This window comes from Schistocerca gregaria, chromosome 3 (assembly GCF_023897955.1).
Source record: "Schistocerca gregaria isolate iqSchGreg1 chromosome 3, iqSchGreg1.2, whole genome shotgun sequence".
Lineage (NCBI taxonomy): Eukaryota > Metazoa > Arthropoda > Insecta > Orthoptera > Acrididae > Schistocerca > Schistocerca gregaria.
In genome coordinates this window covers 884121776-884136326 of record NC_064922.1, presented here as the reverse complement: position 1 = coordinate 884136326, position 14551 = coordinate 884121776, and positions in this window count along the sequence as shown.

The following is a 14551-nucleotide window of genomic DNA, read 5'->3' as shown; positions in this document are numbered from 1 at the left end:
TTAGGCATTTTCTTTATGGAAGACATACTACCGTTTACACAGACCACAGAGCTATCCAGTTTTTACTTTCCGCTAAATTTACACATGACAGATTAAGCAGATGGAAACTGTATTTACAGGAATTTAATTTTACAATTGTTCACATTCCCGAGCAGACGCACTATTCCGTTCTCTCTGCAACAATCAGCAAGACATCGCAACCAACTTCAGCCAAGCAAATTCTAGCCTCATGTATATTCAACAAGTCGCATTTGAAAACTTCATTTCATCGTTATTACGAGACATAGCACAAGAGCAGAGTAAAGACAACGTATGGAAAGAAATTAAACACCTTTGGCAAGATAAGAATAACGTTACCAATTAGAAACCATTACACGGTACGCAATAACATTCTGTTTCGCCGCTCTCACCCTGACGGCAACAACTGGTTATTATGCTTTCCTAACGAACTTGTTAACAAATTAGTTTGGTATACTCATTTAAGTTACGCACATTATGGAGCCAGAAAATGTTTTCTTATACTGAGACAGAACTGTTATTTTGCCAACATGGAGAAACGTATTCGACGAGTTTTAGCGTCATGTAAAATCTGCCAGAAAGCTAAATCAGACACGAATTCACATATTCCTCCGCTACATCGCATTGTACCTGTTAAATTGAGACACATGGCCGCTGTAGACATATTTGGACCGATTCCCAGAACTAATAGAGGTTTTTGCTACATCTTTGTCGCTGTTGAACTCACTTCGAAATTTGTTACCTTCACTCCATTGCTCAAAGCTACTGCTAAATCTATTTCGAATGCATTTGTAAAACATTTTTTATTTCATGTAGGGCATGTATTGAAAGTAATTTCCGACGATGGACCACAATTTCAATCTGCGATATGAACACGTATGTTACGAGCTAGAAACATTTCTCCGATCTATATATCCCAGTATCACGCTTCTTCGAACCCTTGTGAACGACTGATGAAAGAAATTGGTAAACTGTGTAGAATGTACTGCCATAAAAGACATATTGATTGGGATACACACATACTCTCATTCCAGGATGTAATTAACTCCATACCAAATGAATCTACTATGCTATCTCCGACTGTTATATTGAAAAATGTTGAACCATCTAACAAAATTAAAGAATTAGTATCTTTTCCTACATCTCGTCGACTACGTCACCATGAAATAATTGACATTGCGCTCAACAACATCAAACGTGCCGCAGAGCGCCGGAGACGATAGCACAAACAGGTTTGTACACGTCGTGACTTCCACATTGGACAGAAGATATTAGTACGCACGCATTATTTATCCAACAGAGGAAAGAGTAGATGCAGTAAATTTGAACTTCTATATGCAGGTCCATACAGAATTCGCAGCATTCCTCATCCCAATGTGGTACATGTTGAAACTTTGAGAACCAGAAAAAGCAAGGGCAATCACCATATTTCCAATATTAAACCCTTTATTGAATGAACATACTTTACGATTTGTCACACTGTACCTCCATTTCCTGATATTTATATGACCACTCACGCAATTATATCTATGTGACTATTTACTGATGATTATCATATTTTTTCCTGACAAGTGCCCGGCACAGTAAGGTTAGCAGGTCGCTTTTCTTGTCGTTATATATCAGACCGTGCACATTTTCGATTCTTTGTGTATGTATGATTGTTTTCCTATCGAAAGTAGAATTTTGTCTGTATGCACTATCAAATGTTGAAGATGTAACAAACACCAGTTGACTTTGACGTTTTTCCTTATGATATCTCAATATCTTGACTATTCTACATTTTTTGCTACTACATTATGATACTGTGTGTACATTTTTGCAATTGAAAACTGTCTATGTTTTTAACCTAATACGTTTTCTGTCATGATATTTTGCCTATTCTAAATTTTTTTTTGGCACTACATTATGATACTGTGTATACATTTTTTGCACTTGAACATTGTCTATGTTTTTCACCTAATATGTTTTCTGTCATGCTATGCTGTATGCTTAATTATATTACTAGAAACAAGTTTTTATTTAATGGGTATATGAATTAAATGCAAGATATTAATCCATATTCATCATTTTTCAGAAAGCAATACCGTGTAAAAGAAATAAATTAAACAACCACAGTAGTTTACTATGAAATGGAAAGTTTACCATCAGAATGAAGGAAAGAAAATGCAATATCTTGTCATGAAGAGTAAATGGATCAGAATTAACAAGCATTAACCAGAATATACTGTACACATCGTATGATAGCAGTCTTGACTAATTATTTTTCTTTCAGAATACAAGGCGATTGATGCAGACTGTCAGACAGAACCACAGATGTTAATTTTAGTGATGAAATATGCTAGAAGTAAGAAACTCTATACTATATGAAGTAATGAATGATAATGAATAGTTGTATGAAGTAAATGCTAATATGAATATGCATAATGAAGTGTCTATTTTTTGCAGATGATAATAAATGATGATGAATAGTGATGAAGAATATGCTAATATGAATAATGAAGTTTTTCTTTGCAGATGATGATAATGATGAAGTTTATATATTTACTGTTAGTTAAGATATGCTATGTAGTTATTTAAGTATGTGTTGCAGTTCCTTTTGACAGTATGTCTTATGTCGCATAGTATAATGACTGAATGCTTTGGAAAAGATAGCTAGAGTACATACATATTAAGTACACGTTTCATTACCTGTTAATTCGAAGTTCACTATTTTTCAGCATAATATGCATTTCTTCTTTCAGCTCAATAATCCCTTTTGTATTTTTTCCAGGAGAAGCTTTTTGTGACATAATATGCTATAAGTAGTTAGTTATTAAACCTGTTCTAGTACTTGCCTTTTTTTCCCAGTTGTGTCTATCATTTATGAATGTGATCACATATACTGTACTTGTTTCATGACCTTGCTACAGCTGACTCATGACGAAGACGTTACTAATCCTTATTTCCAGCAATAAGTCAAACGCAAATATTTTCATGCCCTAGCAATTAACTATCGATCCCAGTGTAATGCATTATTACGAGTCCCAACTATTACCAGTATACAACTAAATAATGCTACCAGTTTAAGATATATTTTTAGTCCTAAAGATAATGCAAATTTTCTGTGTATTGATTCCGTTATGTCTATGTATTATTGGACTACCGACCTTGAGTAATAGTTCCGATGTCTTACATTTTAAATATGTCTTATGTCACTTACATGATATCGTATATAAACACCAGTAACTTGATGCTACACTCAATAACTCCTGTTTTAAATGATGACTTGTGAATAACACTGAATAATGTTTTGTAACACTATATGAATACTTTGTAACTGGCCAATGAATGTCAATAATTCAATAGCTCCTGTTTTAAATGATGACTTGTGAATAACACTGAATAATGTTTTGTAACACTATATGAATAGTTTGTAACTAGCCAATGAATGTCAATAATTCAATAGCTCCTGTTTCAAATGATGAGACTTGTGAATAACACTGAATAATGTTTTGTAACACTGTATGAATACTTAGTAACTGGCGAATGAATGCCACTTATTCAGTCAGATGAGTTATGAATAGTGTTTTGTAATACTCAATACTTGCTACATGTTCAGTAACTGGCCAATGAATGCCACTGATTCAATCAGCTGAGTTATGAATAGTGTTTGGTAATATTCAATACTTACTACATCTTTAGTAACTAGCCAGTGAGTGCCAATAATTGTTCATATCGGTTGATACACTGGTGTAATTCTATGATGACTAGCATAAGAGTTAATGTCCTTCACCTTCTGACCTAATTACCAGCAATTACCGCAATATCCGTTTATCCTGTCCATCCTCATGATCATGGAGCACTATATTGGTTTTTGCACTAATTCTACGTTGCTGTAAGAGTATGGATTCTACAAGAATATGGTGTTGACATGTCAAGCTGTCCACCACCTTGAACGATGGAGATGTTATTATGGTCCCACTGTTTGGTGCACTACCAAAATGATAACACTGAATATTAATACATTTCAGTGTCTTGGCTACACTGATAAATACTTCAGGGAAGAGAACTTCAGATTGTCTCACTTGGTGTTGTGCTTCTGCAGAAAGATATGGACTTTCAGTGCAGCTACGTGCAACCTACTGTGCTACAACCATGATGCAATCCTTCCCATTCCTTTCCTAGTTTTTATAAAATGGTAAAGACTTAAACAGTGCATTTAAATTCTTGTAAAATGATAAAGACATATACAGCGCGTGGGCACTTTATTTCATTTGTTAATGTGATCAGTTCATGTAAAAATGCTAAACACGTATACAGTGCGTGTGCACTTTATGTCATTTGTTGCTATATTTTGTACTCATTGCATATATATATTTTATCATTTCTGAATATGTTTTGTACTCAGTGCATATGCACTCTGTTTAATTTCTTAATATGTTCTGCACTTATCAATGATGTATATACTCTGTGACTGTAGACAAAGTAGCTAAATAGATTATAGAAAAATTTGTTGCTCATGGCAAGTCCAATTGACTCACCATCGCTGCCAAATTTTTGCCCCCCAGTGGAGGGTTATGTAAGAGGTCCATGATTAAAGAATTTGTTGCTAGCGCACTCGAGCTGATGTAATTTCGATGGATTGCTCACGTGCTGCCTCCGATATATAAGCTGTAAGAGAATCTGAGACCAAAGAGCAGTGTTGACTGCAGTAGGAACTGTGTAGCAGTAGGAGTAAGTTGTTGCTAGCGAGCAGTCGTGTCTGGTGTATCGTGTTGGCTGGGCCGGTCGTGTGCAGCGATGGCGGAGCCTGAGCGTAGTAGGATAAGGTAAAAGCAGCCTCGCGCATATGTAGTATTGTTACACCAAGTCCCATGTAAATGTTTAAAAAAAATAATATTCTCATAAAAAGTAACTTTTGACATTCATCTCAATTTAAAGAATTCATTAATTTCTCTAATCCTTGGCCATCCCGATTATTGAAAAGAAAAATCAGTTTTTTTCTTTTATATAAGACAAATCTATCGGCCAGCATTGCACTTAGCTGCACCAGGAAAATTTCTTATAGGAGCAGATATATACGTGCCAATCAAATTTGCTTTAAATACACGTTGTAACGGTTCTGAGTGCTAGTCACCTCTGAAATGGGACGAGGTGAGTTCATGTTAGTCAACAATGCCTTAAGGTGACAAAGACACTATTATCAACACCTTACTGAGTTTAAACAAGGTTATGTAATAGGACTGAAGGTGGAGGTTTATTCGGCGATACTGCAGGAAATCTTAGCATAAATGTGGCCACTGTACATGGTTGATGGTACGAATTGCCCGGCCTTTCCGACCGAGCGGTTATAGGCGCTTCAGTCCAGAACAGCGCTGCTGTTGTCGCAGGCTCGATTCTGCCTCGGGCATGGATCTGTGTGCTGTCCTTCGGTTAGTTATGTTTAAGTGGTTCTAAGTCTAGGGGATTGATAACTTCAGATGTTACGTCCCATAGTGCTCAGAGCCATTTGAATCATTTTTTGAGCACGGACAGTCATGGGAATATGAGGTCGCAAAAGAGCGGCCTCCGGACGACCACGTGGCACTACCGAGAGGCAACACCGTCGTCTTCTGTTGTGTGATTCTGGTGCATCGTACTGCTTTTACATCAGCAACTTGCGACTTTAGTGGTGTCGAGCGAGAGCACACTGAACCTCTGTTCGAATGGTTCAAATGGCTCTGAGCACTATGGGACTTAACATCTGAGGTCATCAGTCGCCTAGAACTTAGAACTACTGAAACCTAACAAACTAAGGACATCACGCACATTCATGCCCGAGGCAGGATTCGAATCTGCGACCGTAGCAGTCGCACGGTTCCGGACTGAATAGTCTAGAACCACTCGGCCACCGCTGCCGGCAGACCTGTGTTGTATTTTCTGATGAAAGCTGGTTCTGCCTCGGTTCCAACGAGGCCCATGTGCCGATTAGGAAGAGGTGCGTCGAGGGTCTGCCTCCTAGCTGCATCTTTCAAACACTGGACCTACACCTGGAATTGTGGTGTGGAGTGAGATTTCGTAGGGCAGAAGGAAGACTCTCGCGTTTATCCTACGCACCGTTATTACAAATTTAGCTGTCAGTCTGGTGATTCGGCCAGTTGTGCTTCCATTCATGAACAGCATTCCGAGGGGTGTTTTCCAACAGGATAACGCTCGGCCACATACCGCTGTTGTAACCCAACATGCTCCACATAGTGTCGAAATGTTGCCTTGGCTTGCTCGATTGCCATAATATCTCCAATAGAGCACATGTGGGACATCATCGGCTGACAAGCCCAGATTCATGCACAAACATAAGGGACCATCCCTGTGTTGACCAACCAAGTGGAAAAGGCATAGAACTGCACAAACTAACAGCCGGCGCCTGAGTAGCACAATGCATGCATGTCTGCATTCAACATTCTAGCAGTTACACTACTTATTAAGTTACCAGCGTTTCACATTTGCAGTGGCTTATCACACACTTGCATTAAACTGTGATCGTGCTATGATAATCACTTATATATTTTCGGTGGATAAATGATTCCAGAAATTTTATTACCCACATAAGTTATTTTTTGGTGTTGCAATTTTTTTTCGGTTGTGTATAATTCCATAATTTGGACTACTACGCACTACCCAATTTTTGGTGTTCGGTTTATACTATTTCAAACACTTTCTAGAACATTTTGTGTGCTAATAATTTAAACCACTTAACACAGACTATAATTCTGCCCCGTGGAGATGGCACCGTTGAGGCCTTAGCGCTGACTGACTCAAACCTGTGCGCGAATTACAACATCTTCGCTTACAGTCAATCGTCTTTGTAAGCTTCGTGGTCATTCATCTGTGTAACATATTTAGTGATAAAATTCATGACAAAATTATCCGGATGTAGATAAAGTACTGAGAGGCCTGCCGATATGTTTCCTTTAGGGGACTTCTCCATTAAGCTGTCAAAATTTATAACATTTAAAAGTACTCACACTCAGTTTCATGTATGGTACTGTAGTCTGATGAGGAAACAAATTTTCCCACCCCAGAGCTGAAAACAGATTTAGAAAGGCCACCGTGACTGCCGAAAACACCCATCGTCTAATGCACAATTGCTTAATAAACGTACTGAAAAATGTACAGAAAACAAATTTAGAAGAAAATAATCAGCGTAGTGGGAAACTAACTGTATGTAACTTTTAATGCATTATAGCAGATTCTTACCATTATCGTCTTACACCAATTGTTATCCTGAAGAGGTTTGGTAAAACAATGGGAAAATAACTGTACGTAACTTTCCGCGTGCTATAGCAAATTTAACTGCGCAAGTTAGCACTGTCTTGCACCAACTGTTCCTCTGAAGAGGTTCGGTAAAACAGTCAGCTGCAATCATGACAGCTAGTGCCTGCGCAAGCAATAAAGTGAGGTATATGGTGTGCCATAAAGTGGACTAAACAAGCGACAGGTCTGAGGTCGGCAGAGTGGAGCTGTCAGCAAGAGCTCGCCTGCTGTGTCACCCAGCTGTCGGACTCTTTTTCTTGCTGTCCGCCTGTACGCCACTTTACTTCCGTCAGGCGGTCAGGCGTAGTGGGACCATAGCCTGACATTTCACTTACGGCTGTCTCACGTCTAAAAAAGCCACACACCACTTACACGGATGACTCACGTAAGCTGTTCATCTCTAACATCACTCAAACTAGTAGAACAGTGGTTGGCTACGTGGGGGTAATAACCCCACGAGGTGTAAAAAGAAATATTCTGATGGGTAAAAGCCAAGGGGTTCGACTGTGTTCTGGTCACGAAACTACATTATTTTTAAAATATCATTACTATTATCACTATTTCGTATGATAGTGATCCTGATAACGTAAGTTACAAATAATTACTTTTGTTTTGTGGCCTTGCGGTAGCGTTCTCGCTTCCCGCGCATGGTTCAAAAAATGGCTCTGAGCACTATGGGACCTAACATCTGAGGTCATCAGCCCCCTATTATTAGAACTACTTAAACCTAACTAACCTAAGGACATCACACACATCCATGCCCGAGGCAGGATTCGAACCTGCGACCGTAGCGGTCGCGCGGTTCCAGATTGTAGCGCCTAGAACCCCTCAGCCACCTCGGCCAGCCCCGCGCACGGGGTCCCGGGTTCGATTCCCGGCGGGGTCAGGGATGTTCTCTGCCTCGAGATGACTGGGTGTTGTGTGTCTTTCATCATCATTTCATCCTCATTCACTCGCAAGTCGCCGTAGTGGCGTTAAAGAACTTGTGCAGCGGCAGCCAACCGCCCCGCTTGGGGTCTTCCGGCCACCAATGCCATATGCTCATTATTATTTACTTTTGTTGTAAAAATTAGAGCAATAAGGCGTGACTAATTATGGTGGAATTTACAGTTCATGATAGGAAGGTATGGCCAACTCCCTCCTCTCACAGTTCACCTACTGCAAATGTGTTTTGTTGCATGATAAATATTTGATGACAATGCCTTCTCCGAGTTGTAGATGTTTTCTGGAATGGGCCAGAAATACCTTCATTATTCATTTCACGACAATAACAGAATTAACTGACACCACAATATAAGGAGCAGTTAAATGAAAACGAGACAGGTAAGAAAAGCAAGTAAACTGCTTGCTATTTAAAAAGCAATCACCTTAACACACTTTCATGGGAAAATCGCACATGGAGAGATCGGATACGTAAGAGCTTCACAGCGAAATTTCTGCAGCATAGTAGAGACGACATTGGCAGCATACAGGCGGGCATTATCCTACAACAGAATGCTGCCATCGCGTCATCATTCCTGGGAGTTTGGGCATCATTGCAAGCTTCAATTGTCGCGAAGTGTGCACGTAGGGCTGTGTTCCAGAAAGTCGATGAGCAGAGGACCCTTGCAGGAAAGAAAAAGATCATCATGACTTTCCGTGCCTCCGGAATTCTTCGCTTCACACGATTTTCATATTTTTGGAACCCTGAATAAAAACATTCATGGCCTTCGATGTGATTTTTACTCATTGGTGCACGTTCGGGTGCAGTCGTGGTTCCGTAAGGAGCCGCAAACATTTTTCCATGATGGCATTGACCGTCTTGTCTCACAGTGGGCTAAATGTATTAACGGTTATGGCGATTATATTTAGTCGGCCGCTGTGGCCGAGCGATTCTAAGCGCTTCAGTTCGGAACCGCGGTGCTGCTACGGTCGCACGTTCGAATCCTGCCTCGGGCATGGATGTCTGTGATGGCCTTTAGGTTAGTTAGTTTAAGTAGTTCTAAGTCTAGGGGACTGATGACCTTAGATGTTAAGTCTCATAGTGCTTAGAGCTTTTTGAACCATTTGAACCATTTACGATTACATTTGAAATAATAAACAGTTTACTTACTTGTCTTCCAGCTGTCTCTTTTTGATTTGACTGCCCCACACATGTAACGGCTACCATACTGTTGGAGGGGCTACACAGTATTAATGTTGTTATTATTGTTACTGGTAGCAGCGGTAAGGCAGAAAACACTGAAGTGTTCCATTTTCCGTAGTTCAAAAGTAAGGAGTCCAGCTATCAATTGATTTGCAAACAGTAAGTACAGCACACAATTTAGCTTGATTAATTTTAACTGGGGGAGCAGTGTGTGGGTAAAGCAAGTGTTTTAGGAGGAGGAATGGTGAAGGGAAATTATGTTTTGTAGTAAGTGCCGACCCTCGACGTAGATAGTGTAACAACCCTACCACAACAAAGGTCAAAATTTAATAATGATTGTGGTGTTGCCACGCTGCTAAATACTGCATTTTCGGGCAACAACGAAGGTGTCATTAGAGCACAGTTAATAAAGTCATTTCATGTAATAATGAATAAACTATTCACTCATCCTTTCGTGTTTCCCACGCTGGTCTCGGTGTATAATCATGGCTCAATCGCCGAAAATCTAGGTGATTATGATTTCAAGCTCGGATGCAAAGAGGCCTAGGTTTTATTCTGCTATATTCAAAAGTTTTGTAGATGCGCTTCAGAAACCATTCTTGAAGATTAAAGCTTTCAAAGTTAGCACAATGGTGATGTAAAAAAATAATCAGCACTCCGAATTTAAGTTACACTTCTTTTTATTGCTATTGTTGCGACACACAAAACATCACTTCACAATACAAAACATACTTGAAAACATGTTCCTCACTGTTAAAGTTCACATTTTGTAAACTGGCTACAATATGCGTCTTTCCAACATGACGTCCAAGATTTGACTTTTTTAAGGTCCGACCCTCTAACAACTAACTAACAATCGCTTACGCGCCCAAAAATCGGAGTTACAAGTACGTCAAAGATCATAGTGACAACAGAAAGAATACACCTAAGAATAATATCATTGCAATACAAAGATATCGATTTATCAAAGTACCTCTACATTAATGAAATCAAATCTGAATGTTGTCTCAGAAATATGTTAACTACTTTACAGAAATACAGTAGAATATTGCTGGTTTCGAGAGGTTCAGATGAGTTGCCGTAATGGTTACGTAATTCCAGTACCATTACAATAGACAGGTTTTTTTCTGAGAAGAACTTGTAGGTAGCACTCGCGATGCACTGAGAATTGCTTCATTATTCCGTTAAAAATTGTTGAAAATTATCAGTACTGATTGTGTCACTGACTCGTTAGGTCGTGATTTAACAAAAAAAAAAAAAAATACAAAAACTAAATATCGTTATCTTTTCTCATTTTAAAATTAACAGCGTTCAAAGAAAACTCTTCCTCATTCGTAAGTTTAGTTCGGCGCTAATTTTGATGATGGTCGCAGATCTGATTGCACGCAGTGGCAGTAGCTTTATAGAGTTTGCAAACCATTCCATTAGAAATTTTGAAACGATGTTTCCACATCTGATTATACATACAGAAGGAGTGGTTACGTTTTATAGTCAATGCTCATAATCTTACCACTATAATGAAGTAATTGTATTTTCATGCGGAAATATTTTTAGATGCTTTTGACTGTCTTTGAGGAGAGGAATATGCATTGCTGGCCATTAAAAGTGCTACGCCTTGCATGACTGCATGTGACGAAATTTTACGTACTGCTCGTATACTGCATAGTAGAGCGAATAAATGATTACCTGTGTAGTTGACTTAAGGGGAGGGGGGAGTTCGAAATTCAATACACAGAATTACCACCTCTCGTGGCAACGAAGAGGCTAACCCGACGGGCATGGAGTCCAACCGCACTCTTGCTATTTCAACTCTGTGGAAGAGCTAATTCATCATAGCGTCTGGCGAGCGGTGATGTGCCAGTCTGTTCCGTTTGGCAACAGATTTATACACAGTGATACACACGCTTTACACCATATATACACGCTCCGGTGGTCACGTCACAATCTCTTTATATGGAACAGTAGCTTACGCAATCTTGTGACCGAGAATATTTTTAACTCATTTTCAATACAAACTTCGCTACCTTCTTTCCAGGGGTCCCGCCTAACCATATGTATATATCGGAAGATTAGTAATGTTATTATTTACACAGGTTTATTCTGCCCCAGCGGTCGAATTGTGGGCACTGAATAGTAAAAGTACTTTAAAAAATTATCTTTCAAATGTAGGCACGCGGGTTCAATCAAACAGTCTCTCTGTCAGTTTATTTCAGGTCAAGATAAGAGAGTGCAACTAACTGTCTCTGGTTGGCATATTAAAACCCTCAATCACTAGGGAATATTAGCTGCGTAAATTTGTGTTTAGTTTAGTACCTCTTGTTTAAAAATGTCCCTTTTCACCGATATGTCTATCAGGTCCCAAAGGTTCGAAAGTATCTAAGAGATGCGGTTTATACCACTTTTCCGCAATATCACCAGGTCAAAGATTAACTACCGGTTTGATATCGAAACAAAATTTAAATCACCATCCACAATAAAGCCAGTCTTACTCATGATCTTCAAACACATGTAACTGAAAATAAAATTGACTCATTATTTTCCAAAATAACAAATACCATAAATACTCTTACCTTCTTTTCCAAAGTACACAATCTGTTTTATTTCGTAACACTATATGCAGATTGCCAAGTAAGCAGTTTCACGTACATGTGTCAACAAGTGTGGTTGTCGTAGGACTGCACTTACAGCATTTTGTCTTTCGTTTCGAAACACGTTTACATTGTTTAAATAATAAAGGTCATCTTCTTACGAGCGGCCGTTGACTCTCAGAAGTTTACGTCGGGCTATGTAACACTACGGGCAAGGTTGCCATTTAGCTTGTAGTTATCAAAAAAAGCATTTATATACATATATTTTCTTTCTTAGATAATACTTCAAATTAATAAAATCAGATGGAGTTTTCTATATGTCGTTGCTGCCATATCTGATTCAGTGAAAAGCCCCGTATCATCACAACAGACAGCATACGGTCTTTTGCTATCTTGCTGGAAGATAGTCACAGAGACTTCAGAAGACTGCTCTCCGAATCACCGGCTGTCGAAGCAGACATGACTGTGTTGGTAATCCAATGCCATCCCATACCATAACACAGGTGATCGGCAATGATGAATCAAACATTGTAATATTCATTCTCCTCGGGGGCTTCATGCACAGATCCATCCGAGGTGACCCTGTACGCAGAAACAGGACTCGTATGAAAAGACGACGTGGTATCAATCATGTGTGTAGTATAATCGTCAGGCCCTCCATTGTCGGTTCACCTGTCTCTGCCGCCGCCTCGAGAGTTTCCGCAACAAAGGTCGCTGTGTTGACAGTCCATGGTGCTCCAGACGTATCGCACTTTCCGTGTGGATCGTGATCAATGCACTCAGTGTAGACAGAGAATCGACGTAAGATCTGACAATTTATATGGCAGAAGGGATAGATGACATTCCATCAGAATTTCTAAAGTCATTGGGGGAAGTTACAACAAAACTACTATTCACGTTGGTGTATAGAATGTGTGAGACTGGCGTTATACCATCAAACTTTCGGAAAAACATCATCCACACAACTCTGAAGATTGCAAGAGCCGAGAATTGCGAGGATTATCACACAAACAGCTTAACAACTCATGCATCCAAGTTGCTGACAAGAGTAATGTGCAGAAGAACAAAATAGAAAATTGAGGATCTGTTAGACGACGATCAATTTGGCTTCAGGAAAGGCAAAGCCACTAGTAAAGCTGTTCGGACGTAGCGGTTGATATTGGAACCAAGACTGAAAAGAATCAAGACACTTTCATAGCATTTGTCGCTCTAGAAAAAGCGTTCGACAACATGAAATGGGCCAAGATGTTTGAAATTCTGAGAAAATCAGGAATAAACTGCAGGGAAAGTTGGGTAGTATACAACATGGGAATAATACGAGTGGAAGACCAAGAACAAACTGTTCGGATTAAAAAGGTTGTAGCCGGCCGGGGTAGCCGAGCGGTTCTAGGCACTACAGTCTGGAACCCCGCGACCGCTACGGTCGCAGGTTCGAATACTGCCTCGGGCATGGATGTGTCTGATGTGCTTAGGTTAGTTAGGTTTAAGTAGTTCTAAGTTCTAGGGGACTGATAACCTCAGTAGTCCCATAGTGCTCAGAGCCATATGAACCCAAAAAGGTTGTAGGATCAACCCATCCGTCGAAGAAGCCCGGAAACAAAAGAAAACTTCAAGAATGGAACTGAATTCAATGTTAAAGGATATGAATGATAAATATTCGCTGATGGCATTGCTATCCTCAATGAAAGTGGAGAAGAATTACAGGGTACACTGAATGGAGTGAACGGTGTCATAAGTGCAGAATATGGATCTGAGTGGAAATTGAAGAAAGACGAAAGTAATACAGATATAAGAACAGCGAGAAACTTAATAAGATAATTGGTTATCTCGAACTAGAAGAAGTTTAGAAATTCTGCTAATTGGGCAGCAAAATAGCCCATGACGGTCGAAGCAAGGAGAACGTAAAAAAATCAGACTAGCGCTACCAAAAAAGGCATTCATAGTCAAGAGAAGTCTACTAGTTCGAATCATAGGCATTACTGTGAGGAAGAAATTTGTAAAAATATACGTTTGGAGCACATCACTGTGTGGCAGAGGAACATGGAAGAATATTGAAATTTGGATGAACTAATAAGGTCAGGAATGATGAGGTTTTCCGCAGAATCGGGGAGGAAAGGTATATATAAAACACTGGCAACAAAAAAGGAACAGGATGACTGGACATCTGTTAAGATAGCATGAAATATCTTCCATGGTGCTATAGGGAGCTGTGGAAGATAAAACCTGTAGAGGAAGACAAAGATTAGAGTACATCCAGCAAATCATTGAGGACGTAGGTTGCAAGTGCTACTCTGAGACGAAGAAAAGTGTAACTGTTTGGTACTGCAACTATTTATGTATCCAAATCTAAATTAGATGAATATCTAAATACGAGAGGTTTGAACAAGTGAGTAAAGCCAACAGCATTCAGAAAAGTGCATTAGGAGATACAGGCCAGCAAGTTCGAACGATCGCTGCAGATGGGGGAACATAAGGAGTTGTGACAAGATCAAGATGAATGCGTGGCTCTCCCAACATTGCGACTAGTCAAGAGTGTACGGAAGGTGGT